Here is a 25,664-nt window from a genome sequence, read left to right on the forward strand (position 1 = left end):
AGGCACCCTTGTCATGCCACAAGCAAATAGACCCAACAAAACACTTGCACCTCACAATTCATAATGTCATTAATGTCTTGATACTCGGCACGTCCAAGCATGTCTTCCCCCATACCTTGGCAACTTGCACTAATGAGCAGTAGTCATCCGTGATTTACCTCCTCCATGTTGGCTTAGGGACAGGTTGGTGAGGCCGCAAGGGACGAGCGAATCGCCTTTTGCCACATAATCTTATTAATGTCACACTTGGTCATTTCCCTCCCGAGACTTTTATCTCATTGTTAATTTGGGATCCCTGCCGTATGTTTTAGCTACTTGACTTAGAGAAGACCGTGAAAAATGGAAGACACCAGGGTGGAAAAGGTTCCTTGCTTATGTTGGCCCTGATTTCCTTGGCCTGAAAAGGTTCCTTGCTCAAGTTGTGTATTGTTTTGACGTGTAGTGATAGAAACAACCTTTGCTCTATATCAAATTCCAGTTTGGACAAGAGTGTTTTTATTAAGGCTGAACAATAGGGATGGTATACCGTACCAATTTTTTTTAATACAATATTGTATAGTATACCAAAAATTTTGATATAAAACATATATACATCGATATAAGACATATATATATCGATACCATACTAAAAATTCGGTATACCGAAACTTCGATATATCAAATTTTCGATATGGTATAAATTTTATATCGTTTATACTCAACTTTCAGTATCGATACAGTATATGCTGTATCAAAATCTTAAATCTCATATCGATAATAACAATACTAAAATTTTCAATATATTGTTAATATCGATATATCTATATCAACCGTTATTGATAATTGTATCCACTGTATAGGGTAGAAAAAAAAAAGCATGCGAACTTCTAAATATATCACCATTTGTTTCATTGTATCTCAAGTTGAATTTTATCTCGGAACCATTTTATATTGATTTTGACTAATTCTGGTGATGTAAGATGATTTAAAACAATCTAAAATAAATAAACTTGACATCAACTTGATTTGACTTTGCCTCATTACTCATTACTTCCTATCATTTTCTCATTCCAATTGTAATTCCTGTAGATCAGAAAACTTTAACTGTTGATCTCAGTCTTAGTATTTTTTATGATAGTCTATTACTTTAGGGAGGTGAGTTACGGTGATGAAGGGTCTGTTTATCCCAAGACTGCAGGGTGACAGCACCAACAGAGAAACCATTACCCTCAAAGGCGCTCTTGGCATGCCACAATCAAGCGGACTTAACCAAACACTTGCACCTCACAATTCATAATGTCATTAATATCTGAAACTCGGCACACCCAAGCATGTCTTCCCCCATGCCTTGGCAACTTGCACTAATGGATAGTAGTCATCAGTGATTTACCTCATCTATATTGGCTTAGGGACGGATTGGTGGGGCCGCTAGAGACGAGCGAATCGCCTTTTACCACAAAATCTGATTAATTTCACACTTGGTGATTTCCCTCCTGAGACTTTTATCTCATTGTCAATTTGGGATCACTACCGTTTGTTTTAACTACTTGACTTAGAGAAGATTGTGAAAAATGGAAGACACAAGGGTGGAAAAGGCCCCTTGCTTATGTTGGCTCTGATTTCCTTAGCTTGAAAAGGTTCCTTGCTCAAGTTGTGTATTGTTTTGATGTGTAGTGATAGAAACAACTTTTGCTCTACATCAAATTCTAGTTTGGACAAGAGAGTTCTTATAAGGCTGAACAATAGGGATCATATACTATACCAATTTTTTTTATACGATATTGTATACTATACCAAAATTTTTAATATAAAACAAATATATATTGATAATATATAAAACATTCAGTATACCAAAACTTCGATATATCAAATTTTCGATATGGTATAAATTTCATATCATTTATACTCAACTTTCAGTATTGATAAAGTATATGTCATATAAAAATCTTAAATCTCATATCGATACTGATCATACTAAAATTTTCAATATACCGTTAATATCGATATATCTATATCAACCATTATTGAAGATGTATGTTTTTGACAATTGTATCGGCTGTATAGAGCAGAAAAAAATAAAAGCATGCAAACTTCAATTCTAAATATATCACCATTTGTTTCATTGTATAACAAGTTGAATTTTATCTCGAAACTATTTTCTATTGATTTTGAGTAATTTTAGTGGCGTAAGCTGATTTAAAACAAACTAAAAAAAATAAACTTGACAACAATTTGATTTGACTTTGCCTCGTTACTTATTGCTCTCGTTTTCTCAATGTAATTGTAACTTCTTGCATATCAGAAAGTTTAAGCTGTTGATCTCAGTCCTAGTGTTTTTGATGACCGCCTGTTACTTTGGAGAGGTGAGCTACGGTGATGAAGGACATATTTGTCCCAAGACTGCAGGGCGACAATGCCACTGGAGGCACCATTACCCTCCTAGGCGCCTTTGTCATGTCGCAATTAAACAGACTCAACCAAACACTTGCATCTCACAATTCATAATCTCATAAATGTCTTTCTTCATACTTTGGCATCTGTACTAATGACTAGTAATCATCCGTAATTTACCTTCTCCGTGTTAACCTAAGAATAGATTAGCAGGGTGCCACATAATCTCATTAATGTCAACACTTAGCAATTTCCCTCCGGTGACTTTTATCTTATTATCAACTTCTAGTGTTTATTTCATCATATCTCAACAAATTAAATGCTTCGAACACAACCTGCATGACTACCCGGCAATGTTTTGAATCTTTTGGTACCATGATTCATATTGTACCCGTTTAGGCAAGGAAAATTTAGCAGCTAATTTCTGCCTGGGAAAATTGCAATTTGCTCTTGGATGTTCAAGATTTTTCATCACTTCTGAGAATCTAATAAATTCGTTTCACCTTGCCCTCTGTAGTCAGATAATAAAGTGTGACTCTTAATTCAAGCCTTAACTCTGCTTGTAATTTGGGATCCCTTGCCGTTTGGGCATTTCTGATGTACAATTTCTTAATGCGCGTAATTCCTTCGATTGCGCTTTATTATGATTATAAAATTAGTGAATGAGGTTAATATTATTAATTCAGGGATTTAATTGTGAACCTCCAACTCCGTATGAGGAGCTGCAGCTTGAGGTCGTCGACGGTGCGCTGCAGGCTGTTGATGTACTCCCACCGCTGCTGCTCCACGAGGCTCATCGATCCCCATTATCATCTCTGGCTTCAGCCACTGGCACCTGCCAATGTCGACGACCATGCAGCAGCACCCACACAACGAAGCACCTCCATCGCCATCCGCCGCTGCAACTCCTGGCTGCTCAGAATTAGCGACGCCAGGTTCGGAATAACCGTCTGCTTCACCACCACTATCATCTGTCGTTGCTTCTTCTCAGCTTACTCAGCCCCTGTTTCCTCTTGAGCTTGCTCTATCGGGTGGGTACATCTCCAATTCTAGAGATTCCTCATTGACATTAAACATCTGGGGATGTAGCTCAGATGGTAGAGCGCTCGCTTAGCATGCGAGAGGTACGGGGATCGATACCCCGCATTTCCATTTATTTTATTAATATTTTTATTTTTTATATATGACAATAAAACTTTTATTATTAGAAAGATCCATCACCACTCCAGATTTGAATTAAATCTCATTGACCCGGAATCTCTCATACTTGGGCTTGAATTAAAAGCCCATATTACTCCACTTCCTATTAGATTTGAATCAAGAAAACCATTTATACTACATTTTTATTATTTTAAATTTTATAAATCCTAATCAGAGAAACTGAATTTAGATTAAATATACAAAAATATATTTTTTCTATAAATAATTTATGTCTCCAAACACGACTATAATATATATATATATATATATATAGTATTTATATATTTTGGCTGCCCAAACCCAACGTATAAAGCACTTTTGTTTCTTTATTCCAATTGTCTTTGCAAGTGAGAATCCCAAACCCAAAGATATTGTTAATTTATTTACCATTAATTGAGAAATGTATGAAATTTAGTGGTTAGACATTTAGAGTGATGTAGTGATGAAAAGGAGTCCCACCAAAGAGGATAAAAGGAGGAAAAGGCTGCTCGAACGGGTCTCGAGAAGGCTCTTTTGTACCAATTTTTTTCAATTAATATGAGTCATCTGGCTCTCTTTTTTATTAACCGAGCATGCTCAAGTCACAGAAGTTATTCGGGCATGCTTTGTTCAAGTCACGAAATTCAATGCAGACCCACCATTTATTGTCCGACTTGAAAACTAACACCACATTGGCTAGTCATCTCGGAAATTGCACTTTGAGTATATTGCCAGTGTCCAGTAGCTTTTCCATCTCTGATCAGATGATCTAGTTTTGCTCGGAGCTAAAATCGCTTTTCTTCTGCTTTACTAGCCTTGCTTTCGGTCGGACGTATAGTTCATGTTGTGCTATAATCAGCGAGATACCCAGGAGCTCGTGAGTCGCCATGCGAACACATCATGATTTTGCCTTAGACAGGCAACTAGCTTCGCCTTCTTCTCCACACCCAGGTCGGCTGCGATGAAGATAGTGGCTGTTAGGACCGGTGCGGTCGGCAAGAGGGGGTGAATTGCCTGTACAATAATAACGAAAAAAAAGCCTTTCTCCATTTTTTGAAATAATAAGAAACTTGTATAAAAAGAATTGATAAACTAAAAAGAAAGAGGCTACCGATTTTTTTACTTGGTTACAACCGGGAAGGTTGTTAATCAAGACTTTGAAGCACTACTCAAATTCTCCTTTCGTCGTATGCGGAGAAGCCTCTTACAAACATTGGAAGCACACAAAGTCGTAGAACACTTAAAGAAACTCATATACCAGTTGTTCTAGATTACTGGGATCAGGGCTATATTTATAGCTCTGTTCGAGGCACCTGGAAGGGTTCTAGGTGCCTTGTGGGGGATAAAATTTTATCTCCATCGCGACGGCTCGCACCACGCAGAGTTTGGCTAAGTTTTCAACTTTGGGTACTCGGAAGGGTTCCGAGCGCCCGGAACCAAAAAGTCAGCCTCTGTTGACTTTTTGGTCCGGGTCTTCTGGTTCGGTTCTGCTCATTTGGATGATCTCGGCCATCCAGAATAGAACTCACCCGAACCCAATTTTCGGCGTTCAAGCGATCTTTCGCTCCAGCTTCTCGTCTCTTAGAAAATGTCGCACGCCTCCTTCTCGTCTGCTCGCGTACTCTTCCGTAGCACCTCGTCCCTCAGACGCACTGAGCCCATCGACTCTCTTCCGTGTTGTCCTTCTTGCTAGCTGCGTCTTTCACTTGACTTCCTGTGCTTCTAAGTTCCTGTACATTTAGACACAATGGTTAAATACCACCATAATGAAGTTCGTCGTTCTCATCCTCTTTAGCGGCTCTTCCCCAACTAATATGGCTAGCCGAGGCTGACCGATCAACAATACTTCATTGCCAATGAACAACATATAAGGGTGTGGTCATGGGCTGTAGCTCGCTTGTATCTATTTATAGTTGATCAAATGCCTTCTTGAATATAATGTTCATCGAGCTACCTGTACCTACAAAATTTCGGTGAATATTGTAGTTAGCAATTAACTCTCAGATAATCAAGGCGTCGTCATGAGGGACTTCTACTCCCTCTAGATCTTGTGGACCAAAGCTGATCTTTGGTCCCTCTGCTCTTTTTTTACTGCACCTGACAGCGTGGATTTCTAACCACTAGGCGTGTGACTTCCGAGGCCGATTGGAATCACTGTCGGTCGGTCCCTACGATCATGCCTATGTCGACCTAAGCGGGGCATCCTCCAAAGCCAACTGACGAACCTCCAGATGAACAAGGGAGAGAAGGTAGCCTAACTCCACATAAGAATCAAAGACATGATCACCCAGCTTAACAAGCTCGGAGAAAAGGTAACAAATCGTAACTCCTTAAGGCACGCACTTAACTCCTTTCCGAGAACTCAAGAATGATCAACCTTAGTAGATGCTTACTACATCTCTAAGGACCTTGAGGTATGTACTCTTGAAAGCTTATTTTCAACTTTTGAACTTCACAAGTCTCGCTGTATAGATTCTCAAGAAATAGAGAAATCAAATAACATTGCTCTAAAAGCCAAGAAGGATGAATCAGACGCTGACAACTCCTTCGACGACAATGAAACAATATACATGGTAAGGAAATTCAAGAATTTTTTTTAAACTAATAACTTTAATCAAGTGCAAGCAAAGAAAAGAAGAGCAAGGAAGGTAAGATGCTATAACTGCAATAAAGAGGGGCACATTAAGGATGACTTGCCAAAGCTGAATAAGGAAAATAAGAAGGGACCAACCACAACAAAGCACCAAATCCTGAAAGCAACATGGGATGAGTCGTCATCAGAGTCAGATCTGGAGGAGTACGCTGGACTTATACTGATGGCAAGCCATCAGGAGGAGAACATAGATGAAGGGGGAGGCTCCTCAGAAGAAAGTAGCAGCAAGGAGAAAGAACCAAACTTCAGAATAGATCTAGTAAGTAAGGTATGTTGACTACCCCTAACCAGTTATATTCATGTATTAAATCAATGATGAGATCCCTCTGTAAACTAAAAATGAAAAATATAATTTGAAAAAGAAAATTTTGAAATTAAGAACAATCATAGCAAAAACATGGCCCTAGAAATGTATGATAAATTAAAAGATAAAAATAAAAAAATTAAAAGACCAAATTGAAAAATCAAGAAACTTTGCATATGATAATCAAAATACTTGAAAAAATTATAGAAATTTAAATTGGTATCTTAAATATCATAAAGGTCAAATTAGAAAAATATCACAAAAGTATGTTCCTAAAAAGTTTTTTGATAAATCTTGTAGGAAGTAATCTGTTTTGGGTTCTAAAATCATGTTTAAATTTAAATTATCTTTTGACATGACCTGTTAGACCAAAGGCTTTCAGAAAGAAAATTAAATATTTAAATTCTTTAAGAGGTTTTGTCTAAAAGTGATTGATGCTCTAATAACTAAGAAAGTATAGTGTCTCACCATAGCTTGGAAGTCAATTACTTAATTGAATGTTTAATTAACTTACTGTGAAACATTTAACTAATGATTTAAATTATTTATCAAAATTTCTGTTAGAAAATTTTCTATGAATTAGTTATCAAAATGTAAGTTTATTTTGTGTGATTTTTTTTCCCTAAAATTCAAATTTTTACCCTTGTTAAATCTTCTTAACATTTAAAGTTCTTTTTAAAACTTGATAATAAAACTAGAGTTTTTGAAGCTTAACCTTTCATTTTTTTTCATTAGACTCTATATTTACCTTTTCCAAAGTCATTTTTAAAAGTATCCGATTTTTAATGTGATTAAAAGGGAGAGTAGTGAAAATTAAGTCTAGGGGGAAGGTAGTTAGTCCTTAACCTTTCATATTTTTACTTGTAAAAAAAAATTGTTGCAAAATTTTTTTTCTTTCTAAAATTAGAACTGATATTTTTGAGGTTTACCCTAACTTAACTTGGGTTTGCTCACATCAAAAAAGGAGAGATTGTTAGTACCCCAAGGTAGTTTTGATGTGATCAACCAAGTTAACTTAGATCCTGTTGGTATTTAATCCCCGTGTCTAAGTGTGTAAAAACTTAGAAGCACAGGAAGTCGAGCGAAAGACGCAACTAGTAAGAAGGACGACACGGAAGAGAGCCAACGGGCTCGGTGCGTCTGAGGGACGGCTCGGTGCGTCTGAGGGACGGCTCGGTGCGTCTGAAGAGTATGCGAGCAGACGAGAAGGAGGCGTGCGACATTTTCTGAGGGACGAGAAGCTGGAGTGATAGATTGCTCGAAAGCCGAAAGTTGGGTTCGAGTGAGCCATATTTCGGATGGCCGAGATCATCCAAATGAGCGGAACCGAACCAGAAGACCCGGACCAAAAAGTCAACAGAGGCTGACTTTTTGGTTCTGGGCGCCCGGAACCCCTTCGAGTACCCAGAGTTGAAATCTTAGCCAAACTCTACGTGGCGCAAGCCATCGCGATGGAGATAAAATTTTATCCCCCACAAGACACCTAGAACCCTTCCAGGTGCCCCGAACAAAGTTATAAATATAACCCTGATCCCTGTAGTCTAGAACAACTGGTGTATGAGTTTCTTTAAGTGTTCTACGACTTTGTGTGCTTCCAATGCTTGTAAGAGGCTTCTCCGCCTTCGACGAAAGGAGAATTTGAGTAGTGCTTCAGAGTCTTGATTAACAACCTTTCCGGTTGTAACCAAGTAAAAAATCGGTAGCCTCTTTCTTTTTAGTTTATCAATTCTTTTTATACAAGTTTCTTATTATTTCAAAAAATAGAGAAAGGCTTTTTTTCGTTATTATTGTACAGACAATTCACCCCCTCTTGCCGACCGCACCGGTCCTAACAACCACTACCTTCATCGCAGTCGACCTGGGTGTGGAGAAGAAGGCAAAACTAGTTGCTTGTCTAAGGCAAAATCATGATGTGTTCGCATGGCGACTCACGAGCTCCTGGGTATCTCGCCGGTCATAGCACAGCATGAACTGTACCTCCGACCGAAAGCAAGGCTAGTAAAGCAGAAGAAAAGCGGATTTAGCTCCGAGCAGAACTAGATCATCTGATCGGATATGGAAAAGCTACTGGACACTAGCAACACACTTAAAGTGCAATTTCCGAGATGGCTAGCCAATGTGGTGTTAGTTTTCAAGTCGGACAACAAATGGTGGGTTTGCATTGAATTTCGTGACTTGAACAAAACATGCCCAAAGAACTTCTGTGACCTGAGCATGCTCGGTTAATAAAAAAGAGAGCCAGATGATTCATATTAGTTGAAGAAAACCTGTATAAAAGAGCTTTCTCGAGACCCGTTCGAGTAGCCTTTTCCTCCTTTTATCCTCTTTGGTGGGACTCCTTTTCATCACTACATCACTCTAAATGTCTAACCACTAAATTTCATACATTTCTCAATTAATGGTAAATAAATTAACAATATCTTTGGGTTTGGGATTCTCACTTGCAAAGACAATTGGAATAAAGAAACAAAAGTGCTTTATACGTTGGTTTTGGGCAGCCAAAATATATAAATACTATATATATATATATATATATATTATAGTCGTGTTTGGAGACATAAATTATTTATAGAAAATATATATTTTTGTATATTTAATCTAAATTCAGTTTCTCTGATTAGGATTTATAAAATTTAAAATAATAAAAATGTAGTATAAATGGTTTTCTTGATTCAAATCTAATAGGAAGTGGAGTAATATGGGCTTTTAATTCAAGCCCAAGTATGAGAGATTCCGGGTCAATGAGATTTGGATCGAATGATAAGGCTTGATGCTTATTTAGATGGCAAAGTCATCTGGAGTGGTGATGGATCTTTCTAATAATAAAAGTTTTATTGTCATATATAAAAAATAAAAATATTAATAAAATAAATGGAAATGCGGGGTATCGATCCCCGTACCTCTCGCATGCTAAGCGAGCGCTCTACCATCTGAGCTACATCCCCAGATGTTTAATGTCAATGAGGAATCTCTAGAATTGGAGATGTACCCACCCGATAGAGCAAGCTCAAGAGGAAACAGGGGCTGAGTAAGCTGAGAAGAAGCAACGACAGATGATAGTGGTGGTGAAGCAGACGGTTATTCCGAACCTGGCGTCGCTAATTCTGAGCAGCCAGGAGTTGCAGCGGCGGATGGCGATGGAGGTGCTTCGTTGTGTGGGTGCTGCTGCATGGTCGTCGACATTGGCAGGTGCCAGTGGCTGAAGCCAGAAATGATAATGGGGATCGATGAGCCTCGTGGAGCAGCAGCGGTGGGAGTACATCAACAGCCTGCAGCGCACCGTCGACGACCTCAAGCTGCAGCTCCTCATACGGAGTTGGAGGTTCACAATTAAATCCCTGAATTAATAATATTAACCTCATTCACTAATTTTATAATCATAATAAAGCGCAATCGAAGGAATTACGCGCATTAAGAAATTGTACATCAGAAATGCCCAAACGGCAAGGGATCCCAAATTACAAGCAGAGTTAAGGCTTGAATTAAGAGTCACACTTTATTATCTGACTACAGAGGGCAAGGTGAAACGAATTTATTAGATTCTCAGAAGTGATGAAAAATCTTGAACATCCAAGAGCAAATTGCAATTTTCCCAGGCAGAAATTATCTGCTAAATTTTCCTTGCCTAAACGGGTACAATATGAATCATGGTACCAAAAGATTCAAAACATTGCCGGGTAGTCATGCAGGTTGTGTTCGAAGCATTTAATTTGTTGAGATATGATGAAATAAACACTAGAAGTTGATAATAAGATAAAAGTCACCGGAGGGAAATTGCCAAGTGTTGACATTAATGAGATTATGTGGCACCCTGCTAATTTATTCTTAGGTTAACACGGAGAAGGTAAATTACGGATGATTACTAGTCATTAGTACAGATGCCAAAGTATGAAGAAAGACATTTATGAGATTATGAATTGTGAGATGCAAGTGTTTGGTTGAGTCTGTTTAATTGCGACATGACAAAGGCGCCTAGGAGGGTAATGGTGCCTCCTCCAGTGGCATTGTCGCCCTGCAGTCTTGGGACAAATATGTCCTTTATCACCGTAGCTCACCTCTCCAAAGTAACAGGCGGTCATCAAAAACACTAGGACTGAGATCAACAGCTTAAACTTTCTGATATGCAAGAAGTTACAATTACATTGAGAAAACGAGAGCAATAAGTAACGAGGCAAAGTCAAATCAAATTGTTGTCAAGTTTATTTTTTTTAGTTTGTTTTAAATCAGCTTACGCCACTAAAATTACTCAAATTCAATAGAAAATAGTTTCGAGATAAAATTCAACTTGTTATACAATGAAACAAATGGTGATATATTTAGAATTGAAGTTTGCATGCTTTTATTTTTTTCTGCTCTATACAGCCGATACAATTGTCAAAAACATACATCTTCAATAATGGTTGATATAGATATATCGATATTAACGGTATATTGAAAATTTTAGTATGATCAGCATCGATATGAGATTTAAGATTTTTATATGACATATACTTTATCAATACTGAAAGTTGAGTATAAATGATATGAAATTTATACCATATCGAAAATTTGATATATCGAAGTTTTGGTATAATGAATGTTTGGTATAGTATCAATATATATTTGTTTTATATTAAAATTTTTGGTATAGTATACAATATCGTATAAAAAAAATTGGTATAGTATATGATCCCTATTGTTCAGCCTTATAAGAACTCTCTTGTCCAAACTAGAATTTGATGTAGAGCAAAAGTTGTTTCTATCACTACACATCAAAACAATACACAACTTGAGCAAGAAACCTTTTCAAGCTAAGGAAATCAGAGCCAACATAAGCAAGGGGCCTTTTCCACCCTTGTGTCTTCCATTTTTCACAATCTTCTCTAAGTCAAGTAGTTAAAACAAACGGTAGTGATCCCAAATTGACAATGAGATAAAAGTCTCAGGAGGGAAATCACCAAGTGTGAAATTAATCAGATTTTGTGGTAAAAGGCGATTCGCTCGCCTCTAGCAGCCCCACCAATCCGTCCCTAATCCAATATGGATGAGGTAAATCACTGATGACTACTATCCATTAGTGCAAGTTGCCAAGGCATGGGGGAAGACATGCTTGGGCGTGCCGAGTTTCGGATATTAATGACATTATGAATTGTGAGGTGCAAGTGTTTGGTTGAGTCCGTTTGATTGTGGCATGCCAAGAGCGCCTTTGAGGGTAATGGTGTCTCTGCTAGTGCTACCACCCTGCAGTCTTGGGATAAACAGACCCTTCATCACCGTAAATCGCCTCCCTAAAGTAATAGGCTGTCATAAAAAACACTAAGACTGAGATCAATAGCTAAAGTTTTCTGATTTACAGGAATTACAATTGCAATGAGAAAATGATAGGAAGTAATGAGTAATGAGGCAAAGTCAAATCAAGTTGATGTCAAGTTTATTTATTTTAGATTGTTTTAAATCATCTTACGTCACCAGAATTAGTCAAAATCAATATAAAATGGTTCCGAGATAAAATTCAACTTGAGATACAATGAAACAAATGGTGATATATTTAGAAGTTCGCATGCTTTTTTTTTCTGCCCTATACAGTGGATACAATTGTCAATAACGGTTGATATAGATATATCGATATTAACAGTATATTGAAAATTTTAGTATCGTTAGTATCGATATGAGATTTAAGATTTTGATACAGCATATACTGTATCGATACTGAAAGTTGAGTATAAACGATATAAAATTTATACCATATCGAAAATTCGATATATCGAAGTTTCGGTATACCGAATTTTTAGTATGGTATTGATATATATATGTCTTATATCAATATATATATGTTTTATATCAAAATTTTTGGTATAGTATACAATATTGTATAAAAAAAATTTGGTACGGTATACCATCCCTATTGTTCAGCCTTGATAAAAACACTCTTGTCCAAACTGGAATTTGATATAGAGCAAAGGTTGTTTCTATCACTACACATCAAAACAATACACAACTTGAGCAAGGAACCTTTTCAGGCCAAGGAAATCAGGGCCAACATAAGCAAGGAACCTTTTTCACCCTGGTGTCTACATTTTTTTCACAGCCTTCTCTACGTCAAGTAGCTAAAACAATGACAGGGAGCCCAAATTAACAATGAGATAAAAGTTTCAGGAGGGGAATGACCAAGTGTGACATTAATGAGACTATGTGGCAAAAGACGATTCGCTCGCCCCTAGCGGCCCCACCAACCCGTCCCTAAGCCAAGATGGAAGAGGTAAATCACAAATGACTAATAGCCATAGTGTAAGTTGCCAAGGTATGGAGGATGACATGCTTGGACATGCCGAGTTTCGAGACATTAATGACATTATGAATTGTGAGGTGCAAGTGTTTGGTTGAGTCCATTTGATTGTGGCATGACAAGGGTGCCTTGGATGGTAATGGTGTCTCTGGTGGTGCTGTCACCTTGTAGTTTTGGAACAAACAGACCCTTCATCACCGTAACTCACCTCCCTAAAGTAACAGGCTGTCATCAAAAACACTAAGACTGAGATTAACAACTAAAGTTTTCTGATATGCAGGAAATTACAATTGCAATGAGAAAATGACAGGATGTAATGAGTAATAAGGCAAAGTCAAATCAAATTGATGTCAAGTTTATTTATTTTAGATTATTTTAAATTAGCTTATATCACCAGAATTAGTCAAAATCAATATAAAATGGTTATGATAAAATTCAACTTGCGATACAATGAAACAAATGACGATATATTTAGATATTTGCATGCTTATGTTTTTTTTTTCTGCCCTTTACAGTGGATATGATTGTAAAAAAAATAGATCTTTAACAATATATCAAAAATTTTAGTATGGTCAATATCGATATGAGATTTAAGATTTCGGTATGGTATATACTGTATCAATACTGAAAGTTGAGTATAAACGATATGAAATTTATAACATATCAAAAATTTGGTATATCGAAGTTTCGGTATACCAAATTTTTAGTACAGTATCGGTATATATTTTTCTTATATCAAAATTTTCGGTACAATATACAATATTATATAAAAAAAATTATATGGTATACCACTTATTGTTTAGCCCTGTCAAAAACACTCATGCCCAAACTAAAATTTTCCTTTGGCTGAAGGTGGCGTCTTCCTTGAGAGCACTAGTGTTGAATGCAGAAACAAGTTGTGTCTAAAAACAAATTTGTTGTGAGGATTATGAACTGTGAGGTGCAAGTGTTTGGTTGACTCTGTTTGCTTACGACGTGACAAGTGTGCCCAGACGGGAAACGACGTCTCCCTGAAGTCTTGGGACAAACAAGCCCTTCATCACCTTGCTACAGGTGGCTTCACATAGATCACCTCTCTAAAGTAACAAGAGACCATCAAAAATACTATAACTGAGATCAACAGCTCAAGCTCTTTGATCTATAGGAAATTACAATTGCAGTGATAAAATGAGAGGGAGTAATTAGTAATGAGGAACATGGAATAAATGTCTTTATAAGCCACGCGGTGTCAAGGTGCTCAATAGGGGTAAAGAAAATTCGGTATATTATTTATCATGTTAATTCATAGATTTTGTGAAAAAAGTTATAATTGCTAATTATACCGGTAGTCACCTACAGATTTCTTGACAATGGCTTAATAAAGTGCAATGATCAGGTCGATTAGTATCACCCACAAGAGCTCATAACTGTGGTTATCTCCAGCTTGCATGTTAGTCTCCACCATCTCAAACAAACGCAAACAGTTCATGTATTTCAAAACAAATAAAAAAAATTAGAAAATAAGAAAAATGTTACAATTTCCAAGATCAAGGTAGGCCAATATGACAAGGAAACTAGGCCCAACATGAGCAAGAAACCTTTTCCACCTTGGTGCCCACCATTTTTCACAATCTTCTCTTAGTCAAGTAGCTAACAGAAGAAGAAGGAACAAATAGTGATGATCTTGGAACACATATCTCTGTAATCCACGTGGTGTCAGGATGCTTAGTGGTAAAGAAAATATAAATTTTCTTGAGATACCGCACATGACATACCAACATATATTGAATATATCGATATTAACGATATACCAAATATTTTGATAAGGTTGGTATCGGAATCGATATAAGATTTAGAATTTTTGTACGGTATATACCATATGGATACAAAAAATTAGTACAAACGGTATGAAATTGATATCATATTAAAAATTCGGTATACTGAAGTTTCGGTATACCAGATTTTCAGTACGATATTAGTATTTATTTTTTTATGCTAACATTTTCAATGTAGTATATGGTATCATATTAAAAAATTGGTACATTATACTACCCTTAGTGCTTAACGCTATCAAAAGCACTCCTACCCAAACTGGAATATAAGAAAAGGATGTTCCCATCACTACACATCAAAACAACATATAAATAAATAAATTTAGAATAAATGCACATAATCTTGAGATCCTAACACCTTTAGGTATATCAACTATAATAACCATTAGATCTGCCACCAGCCAAAGACAATACTTCACAAATGTAGGATACTCTGCTTTACATAGTTCAGTCGGGTGCTTCCCTTCATTTATTGATCATGTTAATCCATATATTTTGTGAAAAAGGAAAATTTATAAGTGCTAATTATACCTATAGTCACCCCTAGATTTGCTGACAATGACTGGATAATGAGGATAAGAAATAAGAGCTCTTATATGTGGTTTGCTCCAGTTTGCAAATCAGTCTCCATTGTTTCAAAACCAAGCAAATCAATTCATTCATTTCAAAGACAAATACAAAAAAAATTAGATAATGCGAAAAATGTTACTGTTTCAAGATCAAGGTAGGACAATAAGACAAGCAAACCAAGGCCGACATAAGCAAGTAACCTTTTCCACATTGGTGTCTTCCATTTTTCACAATATACTCTGAGTCGAGTAGCTAAACAAAAGAAGAAGGAATAAAAAGTGATGAACTTGAAACAAATATCTTTATAACCCAAGCGGTCTTGGGGAGCTTAATAAGGGTAAAGAAAATATCAAAAATTTTCACATACTATACATATCATACCTGTTGGATCGTGAAAGAGCTAGCGGGGGGTGAATAGCGATCGAAAAAAATTCGGAGAAGCGGCATTGTAGGAGCACAGCGCAGTAGAGCAGTCATTGGAAGATGTTGGTGTATTTTTCTCCAGGGTGAGACCTCCTTATATAGGACGCTTTGGGCGCCCGGGTCCCTTTCAGGGGCCCGGACCGTGACGTAGGTCCGGCCAACCAGCGCGCTCCACGTTGCGATGAGATAAGTCTTTGCCTTCCGGACGCCCGGATCACCTTTCTCCAGAAAGTCCTTCTCCTGCAAGAAAAAGTTAGTCCGAGGCAAAATAACAGCTAAACTACCCTGCAAAACAGACGTTAGCACAATTATAGTAAAAGAGTAGTAATTAGATTTCGTCTCACTGAAATCGGAATCTAGTTACGATCTCAACTTAGATTCTTGAAATGGTTCTAAGTTGGATCGACGCCTACTATTTCCCTCGAATGGGAAACGCGTCCTCACCAAATCACTCCCCTCCAGTGACTTACCTTAACTTACCTGCCAGACGTATGGTCAACCCGTCGATCCGTCTGGACTTCGTGTCATCTATCAGGTCAGCCCATCGACCTAGCTAGACTTCGTGCCAGCTATTAGGTCAGTCCGTCGACCTAGTTGGGGTTCGTGTCAGCTATCCAGTCGGCCCGTCGACCTAGCTGGGCTTCTCCTGCACACTTCGTCAAAGTGTTATATCACTATGAAACTAACTTAACATACATTGTCATTCATCAAAACTTGATTAAACCGTTAGTGCTAACCGCACCAACAATACCAACATATACCAAACATGTCAATATTAATGGTATAGTAAAAAATTTGATAAGGTCGATATCGGAATCGATATGAGATTTAGGATTTCGGTATGGTATATACCCTACTGATACTAAAATTTTATTATAAACACTATAAATTAGTACTATATCAAAAATTCAGTATACTAAAATTTTGGAATACCAAATTTTTGATATAATATTGATATATATTTTTCTTATACCAAAATTTTTAGTATAGTATACAATATCATATAAAAAAATTGATATGGTATACCACCCCTAGTGCTTAGCCACTCCTACCCAAATTGGAATATGATATTAAGAGCTAAGGATGTTCCTATCACTACACATCAAAATAATACTTAAATAAATAAATTTAGAATAAATGCACATAATCTTGAGATCCCAACACAACATCCTAACGTATATCAGTAGCAATCATAGCTGGTCCTACCACCAACCAGAGGCAATGCTTCACAAATATATGGTACTCTATTTTGCATAGTTCAGTCAGGTACTTACCTAATTGATCATGTTAATCCATTGATTTTGTGAAAAAGGGAAAGTTATAGGTGTTAATGATACTCATAGTCACCTCTAGATTTGCTGACAATGATTTGATAATGAGTGGAAAAATAAGGTTGATTAGTATCACTCATAAGAGCTCGTATCTATTGTTTACTCTATCTTGCAAATTTGTTCATATATTTCAAAGATAAATACAAAAAGTTTAGAGAATGAAAAAGATGTTACAATTTTCAGGATCAAGATAGGCAAAGGAAATAAGGAAATCAGGGCCAACATGAATAAGGAACCTTTTCCAACCTGATGTCTTTATTTTTCATAATATTCTCTGAGTCGTGTAGTTAAATAGAAAAAGAAGGAACAAACAATGATAAACCTAGAATAAATATCTCTATAATGCAGGGTGCTTCGTAGGGCTACAGAAAATATAAAAAATTTTGATATATCGTACATAACATACCAACATATCTTGAATATATCGATATTAACGATATACCAAAAATTTTAGTACGAATTTGATATGAGAATACTAAAAATTTTAGTACAGTCGATATCGAAATTGATATGAGATTTAGGATTTCGATATGTTATATATTATACCTATACCGAAAGTTAGTTTACTATAAATGATATGAAATTTATACCCTATCGAAAATTTAGTACACTAAATTTTCGGTACAATATAGATATAACACCAAAATTTAACTCAGTCACTAATTTCCTAAACCAAATCTCTTACTTTCCCAAATTCATCTCATTATTTCTCTCTTACTTATTTAGTGATCAAAATTAAATTCGATCCTAATTTCCTAAACTTAATCCAGTTGTTTCTCTTTTACTAATTTAACTACCGAATTAAATTTAAGTCCGTTTTTTATTTTTTTTATTAATTAGTACATATTTATCAAAGTCCCACATTTTCTAATTGAGATATTTATTGAGTATCTAAGGGTGCGTTTGGTACGCACGTTTTTCATTTTCATTTTCATTTTCTGAAAAACGCGCGTTTTCTAGAAAACAGAAAATGACTTTTTGTCATTCTCTGTTTTTCTCTGTTTTTCTAGAAAACACTATATACTTTTTTAGAAAACAGACATGAAAAATACAAACCAAACATCATTTTTCAAAAAACATGCGTTTTTCAGATAATAAAAATGAAAAACGCACGTATCAAAGACACCCTAAGTAATTGTCCATACCTATTTTATTTGGATGGATAATTTAAGGTGGAATATTTTATTTTTAAAATAATTTCTCATTTAATTTTACTCATTTTAAAAGTTTTAATAGATGAAAAGCTTTTGTCTAATATAATATTTATAAAATTGAAATTGAAATGAAGATAAATAAATAAATCAACTAGATAGATTGATTAGGCTAAAAAAAAAGCAAACGAGCTCAATGAATTAGGCCGGTCAAGAAAATTAATTGTGCTAGTCGTGATCAAGTTGTACACACCAATGGAACTAATCTAGAACCCATAGTTTTGTGTATTAAACAAATTATAAAGTAGATTTGACACGTTAAGCAAAAGTAGATCAAATAAATGATATTACTTAAAAGAATTAGATGGAACTAAATTAGTGAAGCATTAATTAAAATGAAATTTATTTCATTTATATTAAAACATAGCCTTAAAGTTTCTTGCCCGTTAAACCAGTGGGATATGGATATTATCAGATTCTTCTCCTTAGTAACTAGACAAAAGAAATTTCTTCTTATGGTCGTAGACTACTTCTCCAAATAGGTAGAGGCTGAACCACTCACCAAAATAACTGAACAGATGTTATCAAGTTCTTGTGGTAGAACATTATGTGTCAGTTCAGCGCCCTCACTTCTTGTCTCCAACAATGGAAGATAGTTTCAAGGATGGAGGCTCAGAGAGTGATGTGCAGGCTATAGTATCACGTAGGCCTTCTGTAACGACCCGCCTTCTACTGGCTAGGCTGTAAGGCCGGGGTTACATTTTGCTAAGCTATTCTATGCGGAAAACTGAAATAATTTAAATGTTTTGCTAAGCTAATGTAAATTCTTATGTGAATCGCTATAACAATCTAAAATTCATGTCTAAACTACATCTTGAATTGTAGTAGCTATGCTAGGGGAGGTGTTCTGGGCTTCAGCTATCACCAAGAGTTGAACTGAGGTGTTTACAGCTGATATTAGACCTCTGATCGATCCACGGATCGACTCAGCTCGTTACTGTACTCGGGTAAAATTCTGGATCGATCGGCTGATCGATCCAGGCTAACCAATCGATCCAAGGATCGATTCGGGAGCTCTCTGTTCGCGGGAGCTAATCCCCTGATCGATCCATTGATCGACCCAGCATGCTTCTGTGCACGGTAGAAACTTCTGGATCGATCGGCTGATCGATCCAGGCTTGCCAATCGATCCAGGGATCGATTCCAAGGCTTACTGTTCGCGAAATCAACTCTCAATTGATCAACCGATCGATTGAGGTCCCTCCAATCGATCGGTCGATCGATTGGAGTTTCTGATTTCGCTGCAGAACTCTGATTTCAGAGTTCGATCATACACAACTCAACATATCAAATCTAAAAGGCCTAGAGAATATGGTAATAGGTCTTCACCCTCACCCTAGTCACGCCACCCCTCTCTTCTTCCTCATCTCTCGGCGCCAACCACAAGCAAGCCTAGGGTTCCATCCCTAGGGTCATAAGGGCTCTTTCCGGCGACGACTCCGGCACGAGGACGCTTCTCTCCGCGAGAGGAACACGTAGACGCAAGGAGATTGCCGAAGGGATCTTCTCCATCGGAAACCTAGCGTTTAGATTTGTAAGAAACTTCGAGCAGGAGGTAAGAAACCCCTCACCTGCAGTATAAGTAGTTATTCGTGTGTTTTATGCATTAGTTTAGTAGTATGCAGATTTTCAGTACGTAGGGTGTGTTCTAGTGCACACCAAGTGCTTGATATAATGTTTAGCTCAGTAAAATGCTACAGTAGGCATTTTAATAGCTCAGTAAATGCAGTAGAAGCATTTAGAATAGCATATTTAGTCTTGCTACAGCTTATATGAGACTAGATGTCCAATGGGTGGGCTCCCACAGTCGCCTCTAGATTCAGACAACCTAGCTCTAGGTTCAGATGACCTAGAAATAGCAAGATAAGAAAGATTCAGCTATAACCAGTATTTTATTTTCAGCAGTGGCACTGTACTGGACTAGATGTCCATTGGGTTGGGCTCCCATAGTCGTCCCTAGGTTTAGATAACCTAGTAGACCCTACTAGATTCGGAATTTGCAACCCCGGGTTTAGTTAGGGATGCGCGCACAGCAAGTACAGTTGCCGGGCCCATCAGCAGCATGATTATGTATTTTTATCTAGTATGATAATAGCTTTCAAATTCACAATCAGTTAGGTGATTATATTTTAAAATCAGTTCTAGCTCAACTTTAGTTTAGCTCAGTATGTTTCACTTTAGTCTTTGCTTATTGACATTTCAGTTATAGCCATGATCAGTTTTTGGTTCCTATGTTTTGTATGTTAGAATGTCATGTTTTAGCATGTTCAGCTCACGTTTCAAATAGCATGTTTTCAAAGCATAAATTGCATCGTATGCATGTTTTGTGAGGTAGATGGTTTCTTACTAAGCGAAAGCTTATAGATACTTCTTTTCCTTATACTGCAGATAAAGGTAAAGGAAAGATAGATTAGCGGAGGCTGGAGGACAATGCTACAAGGATGTGTGTGGGCAGGAACTTGGAATAAAGACCCTTGGGGACTAGCAAATTTGAAAGAACTAGAGCCTTTTGTTCTTTTTAATGTTTATGCATCTTTAGAATGTTTAAGAATTCTGAATTGTGAAACCATGCTTATGCCATGCCTAGAACACTAGTCAGCTTATTGATGAGTAGTAAATCATGCATAAAGGTGTTCTGGGCTTCAGCTATCACCAAGAGTTGAACTGAGGTGTTTACAGCTGATATCAGACCTCTGATCAATCCATTGATCGATCAGGGGATTAGCTCCCGCGAACAGAGAGCTCCCGAATCGATCCTTGGATCGATTGGTTAGCCTGGATCGATCAGCCGATCGATCCAGAATTTTACCCGAGTACAGTAACGAGCTGAGTCGATCCGTGGATCGATCAGAGGTTTGATATCAGCTGTAAACACCTCAGTTCAACTCTTGGTGATAGCTGAAGCCCAGAACACCTCCCCTAGCATAGCTACTACAATTCAAGATGTAGTTTAGACATGAATTTTAGATTGTTATAGCGATTCACAGAAGAATTTACATTAGCTTAGCAAAACATTTAAATTATTTTAGTTTTCCGCATAGAATAGCTTAGCAAAATGTAACCCCGGCCTTACAGCCTAGCCAGTAGAAGGCGGGTCGTTACACCTTCACTTCAATAGTTTACCCCAGAACAATGGCCAGGTAGAAGTCACTAACAAAGAAATCCTCAGAGGGCTCAGGGCTCGACTCGACCACGTTGAAGGAAGCTTGGTGGATGAACTGTTGGGCGTGCTATGGGCGCACCACACACAAAGAAGTCATCGCATAACCATGTTCCACTTAGTAGGGGCGGGGGGTGATGTTGGTCGTGATAGGAGTACCGACAAAGGATGAAGTAGAGCTACAATAGAAGGGTAATACCCAGATCTTTCCAGGTCGGCGACTTAGTCTAGAAAAGAGTCAAGTTATTCGACGATGTTGACAAGCTAGAATCCCCTTGGGAAGAACCATATAAAGTAATCCAGAAGCTCAGTTCGAGATCTTATTATTTACAAGATGAAATGGGAAGAATCTTGATTGGTCGTGGAGCGTGAACCACCTATAGCCCTATCGGGCCAAATAACAAGTGCACAATGGGATTCATGTAAATTGTAAAACTATTCATTCTATGAATGCAAGAAGGTTTAAATGAAAATTTGCTAAGTATCAGAGATTCACGTGTCATTTGGTCGTGTTATAAGAGAGTCAAGCCCTTGTGCTAAAGGTGTCAAAGACTGACATGTCGTCCAGTCGTGTTATAAGCAAGTCAAGCCCTCGAGCAAAAGGTGTCAAAGACTCACGTGTTGTTCGGCCGTGTTATAAGCGAGCAAAGCCTTCATGCTAAAGGTGTCAAAGACTCACATGTCATTCGACTGTGTTATAAACTAGCCAAGCCCTCACTCTAAAGGTGTCAAAAACTACGTGTCGTTCGATTGTATTATAAGAGAGACAAGCCCTCACGCTAAAGGTGTCAAAGACGCACGTGTTGTTTGACCGTGTTATAAGCAAGCCAAGCCCTTGAGCCAAAAGTGTACTCACGTGTCGTTCGAAGGTATTATAAGCGAGTAAAACTCTCGTGCCAAAGTGTCAAAAACTCACGTGTTGTTTAGCCGTGTTATAAAAGAGTCAAGCCCTCGCACTAAAAGTGTCAAAGACTCATGTGTCATTCAGTCGTGTTATAAGCAAGACAAGTCCTCACGCTAAAAGTGTCAAAGACATACATGCTGTTCAGCCGTGTTATAAGCGAGCCAAGCCCTCGCGCCAAAAGTGTCAAAAACTCACGTGTCGTTCGGTCGTGTTATAAGCGAGCAAAGCCCTCGCGCCAAAAGTGTTAAAGACTCACGTTTCATTTAGCCGTGTTATAAGCAAGCAAAGCCCTTGTGTTAAATGTGTCAAAGACGCACGTGTCATTCGACCGTGTTATAAGTGAGAGAAGTCCTCGTGCTAAAGGCGTCAAAGACTCACGTGCCATTCGGCCATATTATAAGCGAGCGAAGCCCTCGTGCTAAAGATATCAAAGATTCATGTGTCATTCGGTTGTGCTATAAGCGAGCAAAGCCCTTATGCCAAAGGTGTCAAAGACCCATGTGTTGTTCGGCCTTGTTATAAGTGAGCAAAGCTCTTATGATAAAGGTGTCAAAGACTCCCAACCCATTCGGACAAGTTATAAGTGAGCTAAGGTCTTACGCCTCCAGACTCTTGAGTCACTCAGCCAAATTATAAGTAAGCAAAGTCCTTGCGCTAAGTGTCAGAGACTCTTGACTTGTTCGGGCGAGTTATAAGTGAGCTAAGCTCTCATGACTCTAGACTCTTAAGTCATTCAGCTAAGTTATAAACGATCAAAGCCCCCGCACTAAGTGTCAAAGACTCTCGACCTGTTCAGGCGAGTTATAAGTGAGCTAAGCTCTCACGACTATAGACTCTTGAGCCATTTGACTAAGTTATAAGCGAGCAACCCCCTCGCGCTAAGTGTCAAAGACTCTTGACCCATTTGGGCGACTTATAAGTGAGCTAAGCTCTCACGCCTCCAAACTCTTGAACCATTCAGCTAAGTTTTAAGCTAGCAAAGCCCTCGCACTAAGTGTCAAAGACTCTTGATCCATTCAGGAAAGTTATAAGTGAGCTAAGCTCTCACATCTCCTGACTCTTGAGTCATTCAGCCAAATTATAAGCGAGCAAAACCCTCGCGCTAAGTGTCAAAAACTCGTGTCACTTGGCCATGATAAAAGCAAGCGAAGCACTCACACTAAGTACTCAAGACGCATGTGTCGCTCAACCGAGCTCAACTTTTGTTCTACATATTACGTGGACAAATATAAAAAGCCAAGTTTCCTACACTAAGGATAAGCTAAAAGATCGCAAGACTCTAGAACAGAGAACTTTATGTTCGTGCAGCGGGGCCGGCAAGAGGGGGATGAATTACCTAAAAATAAAAGTATACCCTCCTCTAGACTTTCAACTTAAAATAATAGCAACTATAAAAATTAAAGGCAGAAATAGAAGGAATACCAGAAATTGACTTGGTTACAACCAAGACGGTTGATAATCCAAAGAGGTTGAACAACTCCACTAGAAGAGTCTCCTTCACTGTAGGCGGAGAAGCCTTTTTACACTTAGAACGCTCACTAGTTGTTAGGAATTGATTACAGAGTTGAATGCTTAAATGAATGAATAATTTCTAGATCCAGGGTCCTTTTATAGGCCCTGGAAAGTCTATCTCGAATGTCCGAGGCACCTCCAACAGAGGTCCAAGGCGCCTCCAATGAGTAGATGGATAAAACTTTATCCATTGCGAAAACGGTCATCTTTGACCTGTCGAAGGCGCCTCAAACAAGATTGAAGGCGCCTCCAATGTGGAGGAGCCTCCAATGTTTGATTGAGGTGCCTCCAAGGTGGAGGCGCCTCCAATACTGGCTTGAGGCGCTTTAAGCTTTATTTAAAGCTTGCTTTCTCCTTTACTTTGACTTACGAAGCTTCATGCGTTTGGGTGACTCCGGCCAACCGAAATAGGGCTCACCCGAACCCAATTTCTGGCCTTCTCCTCGAGCAGGCTTCCATCCTGGCTTTACGTTCCTCGAATGTCGTGCACATTCTTCTCGCCCACCAGTGTACTCTTCCACAGCTCTCTCGTCCTTCGGACGCACGGAGCCCGTCGGCTCCCTTCCAGTGCCGTCCTTCTCGCTAGCTGCGTCTTCTGCTCGACTTTCTACGCTCCTAAGTGTTGGAGAAATCCCAATGGTCCGTGCGACCATGTGTTTTGGTGTTTGGGCAAAGGGTTTAAGTTAGGTTCACCCTTGTATTTGATATGTGTACTTGAGTTATGCAGGACTGCAGGATACACATGTGACTCAGGTTGACGGCTTTGGGTCCGGTGAAGGATGGAGCATCCGAGGGACCGTGGACAAGACAGTAAGGACAAGGGCCGAGGGAAGCGACTTCGAGACATACGTGAAGAATGACATTGGGGACGAGCCGCGGGCTTGTATGCATCCGAGGGACGAGAGCCAAAGGAAGTAGGCTTGAAGGCAAGAGGTCGAGGCTGCGAAAGAAGTGTCAAGTGAGTCATAAGGGTGAGGGTACGAGTGCACGAGAGATTGTACTCAGAGTAAAATCCTAGTTTTAGGATTTTACTGTAGCGTTACTGTAGCAATACTGTAGTGTTACTGTAAAGTTACTGTAACAGTACTGTAACGCTACTGTAACAGTCGACTGCATGTTTTAGTAGTCAACTGGTGCAGTCGATCAGGCAGTCAACTGGGAGCGAACAAAATGCTTCTGTTCGTTCGATTAGTGTGGAGCAGTCGACTGCTAGTTTTAGCAGTCGACTAGTATCGAGCCGTTGGGATGTAACGTTGAATTTCCACAGAGGGCAATCTACTGCATGTTTTGGCAGCCGACTGGTAGGCAGGGTCTCCAACCCGTGATGTATATAACCAAGCCTTGGGAGCTTGGTTATAGTTGACGAAATTGGACTTGGTTAAAGTCTAATTAGTAGTCTTTTATGCTCAAGAGATCTTTGTGAGCCAAGAGGTCTTGGTTGGAGTTGTGGTGAGGTTTCTCCACCCACAAGGAGGTTGAGCTAGCTGGAGTTTGCTGGGGACTAATCCACCGACGGATTAAGGGATCGTTCACCTTATGGACACGCCGTGTAGTAGGAGCAAGTTATCTCCGAACCACATAAACGAACGTGTTAGCGGTTTGCATCTTTTCCTTTGTATTTAGCTTTCATATTTGTATTCGTGGTTGTATTTCTTGTTTTCCGCTGTGCACTAACGAATACGTAGGAACCGATCAATTTGGGAGTGTCATCTATCCAACCCCCCTTCAAGCCAGCCATCGATCCATACAAGTGGTATCAGAGCAAGATCGCTCTCCATTGGACTAACTGCCAAGGAAGCAAAGATGACCGGCTTGATTGAACCGCCAAAGTTTGAAGGCGGAGGCTTATGGGACATCACATATTGGATGATGAAGATGGAGGTCTTCTTCAACACGGATTGGGATACCATGATAGTGGTCAAAGAGCTGTTTGAAGTCCCGAAGGACAAGAAAGGGAAGAAACTCCGACCG

General features: G+C 38.5%; 2 non-coding genes and 1 pseudogene across 2 annotated transcripts; 2 read left to right on the forward strand and 1 right to left on the reverse strand.

Annotated features, from left to right (window-relative positions):
• Window positions 1–25,664, forward strand: part of LOC121987027 — a 109,160-nt pseudogene that overhangs the window by 24,139 nt on the left and 59,357 nt on the right.
• Window positions 3,450–3,522, forward strand: TRNAA-AGC. The gene has a single exon. It is a non-coding gene; the product is annotated as a tRNA-Ala (tRNA).
• Window positions 9,379–9,451, reverse strand: TRNAA-AGC. Its single transcript has one exon. It is a non-coding gene; the product is annotated as a tRNA-Ala (tRNA).

This window comes from Zingiber officinale, chromosome 5B (assembly GCF_018446385.1).
Source record: "Zingiber officinale cultivar Zhangliang chromosome 5B, Zo_v1.1, whole genome shotgun sequence".
Taxonomy (NCBI): Eukaryota; Viridiplantae; Streptophyta; class Magnoliopsida; order Zingiberales; family Zingiberaceae; genus Zingiber; species Zingiber officinale.